The sequence below is a fragment of the Nerophis lumbriciformis genome, linkage group LG23, assembly GCF_033978685.3.
Source record: "Nerophis lumbriciformis linkage group LG23, RoL_Nlum_v2.1, whole genome shotgun sequence".
NCBI classification, from domain to species: domain Eukaryota; kingdom Metazoa; phylum Chordata; class Actinopteri; order Syngnathiformes; family Syngnathidae; genus Nerophis; species Nerophis lumbriciformis.
In genome coordinates this window covers 21,835,887-21,847,500 of record NC_084570.2, presented here as the reverse complement: position 1 = coordinate 21,847,500, position 11,614 = coordinate 21,835,887, and the positions used below count along the sequence as shown (strand labels likewise).

Below are 11,614 nucleotides of genomic sequence, written 5' to 3'. Positions count from 1 at the left end.
ATATATATATATATATATATATATATATATATATATATATATATATATATATATATATATATATATATATATATATATATATATGTCTTAATAAGGTTATCCAAAAATAGTGCTCGATACCGTAGTAGAGCGCAATATATGTATGTGTGGGAAAAAATCACAAGACTATTTCATCTCTACAGGCCTGTTTCATGAGGGGGGGTTCCCTCAATCATCAGGAGATTTTTCTGAATCTCTTGATGATTGAGGGAACCCCCCCCCTCATGAAACAGGCCTGTAGAGATGAAATAGTCTTGTGATTTTTTCCCACACATACATATATATATATATATATATATATATATATATATATATATATATAATTATTATTATTATAATTTTTTTTTTTTTAAGGGCAGCACGGTGGAAGAGGGGTTAGTGCATCTGCCTCACAATACGAAGGTCCTGAGTAGTCTTGGGTTCAATCCCGGGCTCGGGATCTTTCTGTGTGGAGTTTGCATGTCCTCCCCGTGACTGCGTGGGTTCCCTCCGGGTACTCCGGCTTCCTCCCACTTCCAAAGACATGCACCTGGGGATAGGTTGATTGGCAATACTAAATTGGCCCTAGTGTGGGAATGTGAGTGTGAATGTTGTCTGTCTATCTGTGTTGGCCCTGCGATGAGGTGGCGACTTGTCCAGGGTGTACCCCGCCTTCCGCCCGATTGTAGCTGAGATAGGCTCCAGCGCCCCCCGCGACCCCAAAAGGGAATAAGCGGTAGAAAATGGATGGATGGATGGATGGATATATTTTTATATATAAAGTTGCATTCAGGTCGCATTCACGTTATACTGAAGTCCCATTTGAAAAGATCAGATTCCAATCAGATTCGAAGCACTTTGGAGCAAAAAAAATCCGATCTGCGTCACTTGAGGGCAAAAAAATCAGATTTGGTGTGCAGTGTGAACGGCTCCAAAACCAATGGACTTCTTCTTCTCTCCAAGGGTTGTGTCCAACATCCGTTCTGATGAAGAAGTCACAGACTGCGGAGTTCATGAAGCTTTATTTCACCCAAAGCACAGACAATACATGAAAAAGGGGCAACAAAACCTGTCCAAATATATTCCGTCTCGCCACGGAGCTCAGGAAAGCTGTTTCTAGGAAGTTGAAAGGTGTAAATGCTCAGGTGAGGTGCACACCAGGTGCGTGATTAGTGGCTACAAGGGCACAAAGCGAAGCTGTGAAAATGAAACCAGGTCATCTCTCCATGGACGTGTCGAATTGAGCGAGAGGTTCCTGAAACGTTTGGGATTTAATAGTCGTCGTCGTCGTCGTCGTAGAAGCGATTCCTCTTGATCAGCTCCTCAGCCGTCATGGCGTCGTCATCGTCGGCCCACAGAGGCGCGTCGTCGCCCTCCTCCCGCCCCGCCCCCGCCGGCTTCCCCAAGACGTCAAACTGGAAGTCGGACAGCAGGCTGGAGCCGCTGGTGCTGAGGCGGGCGAAGACGTCCTCCAGGAAGCTGGACGTGGCGGTCTGAGGCCCGGCGAGGGGGGACGCTCCCTCGGCTTTCTCTTCCGGCAAACACGTGGCGACGTCCGGGGCGCATTTGGCGAAGGCGTCGTCCCTCTGCGCCAGCTGCAGCACCTCGCTCGGCATCCAGTCGGGTTCTTCGGTGCGGGCATCTGCGAAAGGGTCGCCTCGTTCCTCGTCCTCGGCGGGCACTTGCAGCGCTACGTGATGATCCGGCAGCGTCCTGCTGTTGTTGTTATTGTTGCTATTTAGCCCGGCCTCCTCCTCTACTTCCACCTCCACATGTCCTTCATTTTCACCTGCCGCTTTTTCCGTCTGCCCGTCTGCAAATCCGCCCTCCGTCTCTTTGACTTGGCTTTCCATGACGGAGTCCTGGGTGTTTACACCTGCTACTTCCACGTCTTCGTCCTCCACGGGTCCTTCCTGCGCTTCCTCGTCGGTTTTCAACGACGGCTTGATTTCCTCTTTTTCTGCCTCTGCGGGCGGCCATGATGGCTTCATCAACTTCAGCTCCTCCTCGATGGCGAAGGATTTCTTCGGCGAATCAGCCTGAGGTGGCCACACCACAGAAATCTTGCCCGCCGGCTTGGAGCTGCTGTCACAACTCTGATAAATCAACGTGCTCTGAGGAGCGACGGGGTGTTGTTTGGAATCCTTGAACGACGACCTGACTTGAGTCTTATCACCTGAATCCTTTGGGTTTTTAGCGCTCCATAGTTCTTTGTGTGTTTTTTGGCCAAAGCCTTCATCGTAATTTCCTTTGGCCCGAAAAAGTTGCTTGTAGTGTGGCGTGCAGTACATCCGTCCATGGAGAGAGGCGTAGTTGCCGAGACTATCAAAAGAGCACAAACAAACATGTTAAAGGTGCCATATGTAATAAAGTGGCCAGAAATGGTATTGCAATCACGGTCAAAATTCTGTAGTCCCCTCCAACTCTCCCTGACTGAGGTTGCCAGCTGGATGGACTGGGCTACTCTAAGGAACTTCAAACTTCCACTGCCTCTTACTCGGGGTTGAGGTGCTGGGACCATAATAGCTGAATAGACCAGTGTTTTTCAACCACTGTGCCGCGGCACACTAGTGTGCCGTGAGATACAGTCTGGTGTGCCATCTGAGATTATGCAATTTCACCTAATTGGGTTAAAAATATTTTTTGCAAACCAGTAATTATAGTCTGCAAATTATGTGTTGTTGTTGAGTGTCGGTGCTGTCTAGAGCTCGGCAGAGTAACCGTGTAATACTCTTCCATATCAGTAGGTGGCTGCAGGTAGCTAATTGCTTTGTAGATGTCAGAAACAGCGGGAGGCAGCGTGCAGGTAAAAAGGTGTCTAATGCTTAAACCAAAAATAAACAATAGGTGAGTGCCCCTAAGAAAAGGCATTGAAGCTTAGGGAAGGCTATGCAAAACGAAACTAAAACTGAACTGGCTACAAAGTAAACAAAAACATAATGCTGGACGATAGCAAAGACTTACTGTGAAGCAAAGACGGCGTCCACAAAGTACATCCGAACATGACATGCATACTTGCCAACCTTGAGACCTCCGATTTCGGGAGGTGGGGGGGCTGGGGGGAAAGGGGCGTGGTTGTGGGCGGGGCGTGGTTGGGGGCGTGGTTAAGAGGGGAGGAGTATATTTACAGCTAGAATTCACCAAGGCAAGTATTTCATATATATACAGTATATATATATATATATATATATATATATATATATATATATATATATATATATATAAGAAATACTAAGTCAAGTATTTCATATATATATATATATATATATATATATATATATATATACATACATACACATATATACATATATATATATATATATATCTAAGAAATACTTGACTTTCAGTGAATTCTAGCTATATATATAGCTAGTTAATTTATTTTATTATATATATATATATATATATATATATATATATATATATATATATATATATATATATATATATATATATATATATATAAATAAAAGAAATACTCGAATTTCAGTGTTCATTTATTTACACATATACACACACATAACACTCATCTACTCATTGTTGAGTTAAGGGTTGAATTGTCCATCCTTGTTCTATTCTCTGTCACTATTTTTCTAACCATGCTGAACACTCTCTCTGATGATGCATTGCTGTGTGGCATGCACAAAAGTGCTTTCATCAAATGCACTAGATGGCAGTATTGTCCTGTTTAAGAGTGTCACAACATTGCTGTTTACGGCAGACGAACTGCTTTACGGTAGGTGTGTTGTTACCGCGCTGGGAGGACTTTAATGAAACTGCCTAGCAATAAACCCACATAAGAAACCAAGAACTCACCCTCCATCATTCTACAGTTATAACGTGATTGGGCAGGTAGGCTGTTTATTATGTGGGAAAGCGGACTCAGGTCCGGATGGACCTGAGTCCGCCTGAATTTCGGGAGATTTTCGGGAGAAAATTTGTCCCGGGAGGTTTTCGGGAGAGGCGCTGAATTTCGGGAGTTTCCCGGAAAATCCGGGAGGGTTGGCAAGTATGATGACATGACAATCAACAATGTCCCCACAAAGGATAAAAACAACTAAAATCTTCTTGATTGCTAAAACAAAGTAGATGCGGGAAACATCGCTCAAAGGAAAACATGAAACTGCTATAGGAAAATACCAATAAAGAGAAAAAGCCATTAAAATCGGAGCGCAAAACAAGAACTAAAACACTACACACAGGAAAACAGCAAAAAACTCCAAATAAGTCACGGTGTGACGTGACAGGTGGTGACAGTACACCTACTTTGAGACAAGACCTATATTGATGCATGCTTGGTTATGGTTTAAAGTCATACCCAACAATTGTGACAACGACTTTTTACTGTCAACTGAGTTTCGTTTTTTAATGTCTGCTGGTGGTGTGCCTTCGCATTTTTTTCAACGCAAAAAATGTGCCTTGGCTCAAAAAAGGTTGAAAAACACTGGAGTAGACAAGCCTTTTGTCAATAACAAATCTCTAACCAACACATGTTACACAGGAATTAGGCTATTTTCAGGAAGAAGTACGTCATGCCTGCGTACCATATCACAAAAATCACATGGTTATGGTCAGTACTATCAGAAAACAAAGACTAAAACCAACGCTAGCAATGGTTATACTGGTGAAATTGAGTAGAGCATGTTTAGCAGCCTAATGTACGCTCAAAACTAAAGAGATACGCGGAAGAAGATGGATGGAAGTATATGTGATGGGACACAAGTAGGGGATTTTATTTTTCTATGTTTCATTGCCATGCATGTCTTAGTGTTTTTATTGCTGTGGATTTTAATTGCCTGTTTTTACACTTTAGAATTTGATTGTATTTTTAATTGCATGTTTTTACACTTTGGAATTTGATTGTCTTTTTAATTGCATGTTTTTACTCCTTGTGGACTTTGCTGGCATTTTAAGACTTTGCCCCTTTTAGCTTGTTGCCCCTGACAACCAAAGTGCCCAATCAAACGGCACCTGAGATCAGACGCACCTGTGGAGCATTAGGACTGCACCCATATAAAAGGAAAGCATTCAACAAGCTTCACAGAAGGGAGAGGTAGAGCGACAGGAGGGGGAAACGACAGGAGGAGGAAGCGAACGGAAGGAAGAGCGACCAGAGAGGATCGACAGGCTTTGCCAAGAGCGTCCGGGTGGACGCCCGCAGGCTGGGAAGGAATCCAGGACTACGCATGCAGACCACGCAAGCTACCGGAGTGAACCCCAAGAAGCCCACAACACGAAGGGGCAGAGAAAACTCTGCCTCCGAAGTGGATATGTGGGGGTGATCAAACTGCCTTTGGCTGTGGTCTTGCGGGCTCGTGCGTTGTACGCTGGCTGTGTGGTCCTGTGGGCAGGAGCAGTCGGGACCCAGAGACCTGCGGTGACTCCCGGGAGCGACCAAGAGACGGGGCGAGACGGGACGTGTACGGCCACGTAGGTCCCACCGGAGACTGGTGAGGAGAGTGGGCGTACTCAATATTTCTACGCGGAACTACAGCAGAGGCAGGGGAAACCCTGCCTTGCGTGTAAGTGTGACGTCAGCCCTGAGATCGTCTCCCTGTTTTTAGATTATTTTATCCCCGTGGCCTGCCTCCGATTTAATTTGTGTGCAGGAGGACACCGTGGAAGTGAGCGGAGCCAGGACACTGACCACGCCTGTCGTGGCTGTACCCTCACCTATATTATTGTTTACCAATTGGTATTTTTAGTGTTATCCACTTGACTGTTTTTTTAATCTATATTGTAATAAATTGTAAATGAGCATCATTATCTTTACTTATTTTGGGACGGTTGCTCTCACTACATTGGGTTCTTAATATTTATATCTAAATCTAAATTTTATTAGATTTTAAATTTCCACCACTCAGGTCCATTACATATACAGTATCAATATCGTACATCACATATTTGACATATTTTCTTGACAACATGTCCAAAAAGACATACAAATCCCCCCCATTTGTTCTCAATTTGTACACAATTTCCATCAAATAAATTCAGCCGGTGTTTTGGCAGGACATTCCCCCTCCTGGAACTCATGTGACTACTGCACATGTGTGAGAAGGAATATGGAAATGTAATTGTGTCTCCATGAGCGTGCGTCCATTTTGAAGGAATCTTTCACCTGAGTACAACCCTTCGCATGTAACACTGGGACACAGATCGACTGGCAGCCGATCGCCCTACAATTAGAAAAAAAGCAAAAAAGCTCTAGCTGGGGTGGTTTTGTTACCCTTTCGCCGAAAAAAACAAGCCCAAAATGTAGTACAAATTTAGCGGTATCACACAGAGCCAGAAGGCAAAGCTCTGGGTCTACCGAGCTGTCTACATTCCTACTCTCACCTATGGTCATGACCGAAAGAATAAGATCACGGATACAAGCGGCCGAAATGAGTTTCCTCAGAAGGGTGGCTGGCATCTCCCTTAGAGAGAGGGTGAGAAGTTCAGTCACCCGAGAGTAGGGATGATACTCGAACCCGGTTTTCCAGGTTGTTCGATAAGAAAAGAACAGAGTCCTCGGACTCGAATCCCTTTTTGAGAACCGGTACCCGTTATCAAGACCACTATAGTAAAGAAAAAGAGTTGATTCTTTATTCGAATCCCTGGGAACGAATCCCGTCCCGACGAGAAATGCCCCGTGGGACATCACAAGAAATGACGTCACGTAGCTCAGTCATTAGGCGCGGATAGGAAAAGCAGGAACAAAATGGACCGGAAAAAGCGCTCTAAGACATGGCTTCATTTCACCAAAAAAAAACGAGGAAGCAGCAATATCCAATTATTGCCAGGCTTCGCTCTCGTGTAAGGGGGGAAGCACAACAAGCATGTTGAAACATGTTCAGGCTGCGCATAACCTGAAAGTTCGAGAACCGTGTTGTGTCTCCGACACATGGAGAAGCAGTGGCAAAGACGACGAAGAACGCCCCTCTTCTTCTGCCAGCTGCCCAAGTCCCAGCTACAGTGGCGTTGACGTTGGTTAGTAACTAACGTTAACTGTTGCCGGTTAATTTCCATATCTGCTCACTTGTAGTAACGTTACCTCTTATGTCAACCAGGACTGCAGTAATGTTAGCTAGACTAACGTTACCTAAGCATAGTCAGTGGCTAACGGTAACGTTAACGTGAGCCTTTTTGTATGTGTCTGATAACGTTAACGTTATCTTGTAGCCTACATCACGACAGAGTTTGCAAGTCCTCAAATAAACTAGTGCTTTCTTTATTTCTTTAGTTTATTTGGAACATGAACACACTTACAGTATATACATCACAGTTTCATATCATTTCTTTTTACAGGAGTAGGAAGAAGTAAAGCTTATTTAATCCTACCCCTTTCCCACTTCATAGCGTTTACAAATATATACATCATTTACTGACCTTTTTATAATAAAATATCTGTGAATTAGTATATACAACAGTTTTGTAATATGTAATTAATTAATTCAGTCATTATTAATATACTGAGATGAAGAATATCTTATTTTCAATAAGATTGAAAGTATTTCTCATAATTATTTTTCTTTGTACTTTGTAAGCATGTGAACAACCTCTTAAACTGGATCATATCAGTACAATGTTTAACTTATTTACTTAATCCATTCCATCATTTAATTCCACATTATTTTAGCTGTTTGCAATTTTACCAAATCATCGAACTTTGGCGTTCTGGGCCGTGTGCTTAAGTACTGCACGGACGAACTGACGGATGTATTTGTTTCCATTTTTAATCTGTCACTGTCTACATCCTGGGTCCCTGCCTGTTTTAAAACCACTACAATAATTCCCATCCCCAAACAGGCCATCATCTCATGCCTAAATGACTACAGACCTGTAGCACTCACCTCCATACCTGCCAAATGCATGGAGAGACTGATATTGAAACGGATTAAAAAGGCAATACCACCGTCCTTGATATATCAGTTCGCGTACCGGGAGAACCGACCACCAAAGACACCATCGCTATTGTAATCCATAGACTCTTGGAACATCTTGAGCTTACGGACACTTATGCAAGACTGCTCTTTGTCGATTTCAGCTCAGCATTTAACACAATAAGGCCAAACAGACTCAGATCTAAGCTTCATAACCTTGGTCTGAACACCTTCCTCTGCAACTGGATTTTGAACTTTTTAACGAATCGCACACAGTATGTGAAAATAGGCGAGCACATTTCTGCCACGCTCACCATCAACACCGGTGCCCCACAGGGTTGTGTGCTAAGCCCTGCGCTCTACACCCTCTTCACACATGACTGCATAGCCTCTTCAACATCCAATCTCACTGTCAAATATGCCGACGACACCACGGTGCTTGGGCTCATCAGTAATAATGATGAGACAGCATACAATGCAGAGGTCCAACAGCTGGCTTCATCGTGTGCTAACAATAGTTCTTAACACTAACAAAACCAAAGAACTAATTGTAGACTTCCACAGGAAAGGGCAGAACAAACACCCTCCACTTTTAATTAATAACAATCTCGTAGAAAGGGTCAAACATTTCAAATTCTTAGGGGTGAACATAACAGAAGATCTATGCTGGGACATTAACACTGCCTCTACAGTCGGAAAGGCCCAACAACGTCTTTTTTTTTTTTGAGGAAACTAAAATGTGCAAACATTCCGCAGAAATCAATGGTAAACTTTTACAACTGTGCCATCAGCAGTGTCCTCACTTACGGATTTTTTGTGTGGTTTGCTAGCTGCACTAAAGCGAACCAACAGGCCCTCCAGCGAGTGGTTAAAGCGGCGGGGAAAATTACAGGGACGATACTCCCAGAGATGAGTGCCATGTACACAACTCGCTGCCTAAAGCGAGTACACAACATTCTGAAGGACAGATACCACCCAGCACATGGCCTCTTCAACCTGCTACCCTCTGGAAGGAGGTATAGATCAATTTGCGCCAGGACCACCAGAATGTCTCACAGTCTGTATCCCCAGGCTGTGAGACTGCTAAATGAACAGCCTGTCCCTTTGCTTATTACCTCACTCTTCACCACCTCAATAATTGTGCTCTGGACATTGCAGTGTGCAACATCACTGTAACACCCATCAGACATCCGACTGTTCCCACCCCCACGTCCCTCTATTCGCCATCTTCCTGACAATGCTAAAATGTAAACTATTGTCAACCTGCACATCAATGCAGTTTCTATGCCGCTGGACAAAGCTCAAACAAAATCTCGTTGTTCATGTATGACTTAAGTGTTATTATGACAATGACAATAAAGGAATTGATTGATTTTGACTCAACAAATAAAGTGTTTGTATGTTTTCTATATCCAACATCATGTATCAGTCTAATTGATCTTTTTTGTAACACGGTTAACGAATGTAGCGCACATTTGTAGTTATTTCCCCACATTTCTGCACAATAACTCAGATATGGTAATACAATAGTAGCGAGCAGTAGAGAATGTGAAGTGATTTGTTAAACCAAATATTGTGGGCTTTTTCCATATACAACAACATATCTGGACTCGATAAGAGAATCGATAAGAAATCGGTTCGATAAGAGGATTCCATAATAGGCTCGAACTCGATAATTTCTTATCAAACATCATCCCTACCCGAGAGAGACTCGGAGTAGAGCCCCTGCTCCTTCGCTTGGAAAGGAGCCAGCTTAGGTGGTTCGGGCATCTCGTGCGGATGCCTCACGAGCATCTCCCTAGGGAGGTCCTCGTTGCACGTCCCACTGGGACGAGACCCCGGGGCAGGCCAAGGACCAGATGGGGGGATTACATCCCCCAGGAGGAAGTTGCTAATGTTGCTCTGGAGAGGGAAGTCTGGGGGTCTCTGCTGGAGCTGCTGGAGCTGTTGTCCCCGCGGTTGAAGATGGATAGACGGATGGACACAGAAGCTGACCGGTTCTTCTCCGATGAGGCCAAGTGTTCCAACTGAATCCCCTTCCATGATCTTTCCCACACTCACCAAGGTGGTGTCTGAGAGCGGGGCCGTGGTGGAGTACTTGGGGACCAACAAGGTGCCCGACTTGCAGACGTCAGATGGCCTCCCCGCTCACATGAAGCGCGGCGTCCCTGACAAGCTGCCGTACCGCACCACCATGGCCCTGATCGTCGGAGGCGTTCTTTACTGCCCGGTGGGTCTTTACATGGCGGCCCAGCCAAAAAACAAGTGACCCGCACCAACTAGGGATGATGTTTGATAAGAAATTATCGAGTTCGAGCCTATTATCGAATCCTCTTATCGAACCGATTCCTTATTGATTCTCTTATCGAGTCCAGATAGGTTGTTGTATATGGAAAAAAAAACACACAATATTTAGTTTAACAAAAGCTCATTTTTATTATATAAGAAAAAAATAAAATCTAATAAATAAATAAATATTGACTGTTACCCCCCTAAAAAAAAAAAATAAATAAATAAATATTGACTGTTGTTACCCAAAGTATATTAAGTTGGATTTTTCAGAAAAACAAATATATACAGTAACACAAAAACAACCTGTCTCTGATCACTATAGGTGTATAAATAATAATATAGTGTTAAATAAAATCAGTCCCTTGGGCACAAAACTGAAAATAATACAGCTTTCCAAAAAGTGCACTTCTGCTGCTATTTGACATAACTGTTTGTTATGATGCTTTGAAATTTTTGCACTTTATTTCTTTAATGAAAGAAAATTCTATGAAGAGAAAAGTTGTTTGCAAATGTGGTTACAATGCTAAAAAATGAAAAGTTAAAGCTAAAAAAAGAAATACACTTTATTGAGTTAACATTATTTCTTTATAGGGGGAAAGATGTGATGTTATGAGCTAGGGAATATAACAACTACACTACCCAGCATGCAACGGGAGTGACGAGCATGCGTGGTAGCCTGAAAAAGTGTTGTTGCATGTCGCCACCCGGCAGCTAAGAATGAGGTTATGAGCACGCTGTGAAAGTAAACGTCAAGAAGTCAGCCAACACGCCTCGTCTGCATTATTTATAAGTAGACAGACAATACATATACAGTGTGATTTTGTTTTGTTTACAAGGAAAGAAAAACAAAAGTTAAAAAAGGGAGATGTGTTGTATCAATATGTATGTGCTGCGGTTGCTTTAAGAACGTTGCGATAGCTGCCGTAAAGGAGGTGCGTTGCTAGCCTGGTTGCTATGTTTCCGGTTGGTCGTAAAAGTGTTGGTGATGTGTTTGTACCCTGCTCAAATCTCTCAGTAAAGTTATTCATTGGATTATACCTTTTGTTTTGAACTTTATTACACCTTGGAGCGCTTTTTCCGGTCCATTGTTTTCCCTGCTTTTCCTACCTGCGCCTAATGACTGAGCTACGTGACGTCATTTCTTGTGATGTCTCACGGGGCATTTCTGGTCGGGATGGGATTCGTTCTGAGGGATTCGAATAAAGAACCAACTCTTTTTCTTTACTATAGTGGTCTCGATAACGGGTATTGGTTCTCAAAAACGGATTCGAATCCGAGGTCTCGGTTCTTTTCTTATCGAACAACCGGGAAAACCGGTTTCGAGTATCATCCCTTGCGCCAACCCTCATTTGACACTTTTATTCGCAGCCACGTTTCCACCGAGCGGTCCAGTACAGTGTTGTAATTAGCTAGCATTATTAGCGCCGATGAGTTCATTG

General features: G+C 43.4%; 1 protein-coding gene across 1 annotated transcript in view; it reads right to left on the bottom strand.

Moving 5' to 3' along the window:
• Positions 1 to 2,192: 2,192 nt before the first annotated feature.
• Positions 2,193 to 11,614, bottom strand: part of xirp2a (xin actin binding repeat containing 2a) — a 180,289-nt gene continuing 170,867 nt past the window's right edge. Inside the window, exon 10 of the mRNA XM_061984934.2 lies at positions 2,193 to 2,340. The gene's annotated coding sequence lies outside the window, so the exon portion shown is untranslated. The remainder of the gene's footprint in view (positions 2,341 to 11,614) is intronic.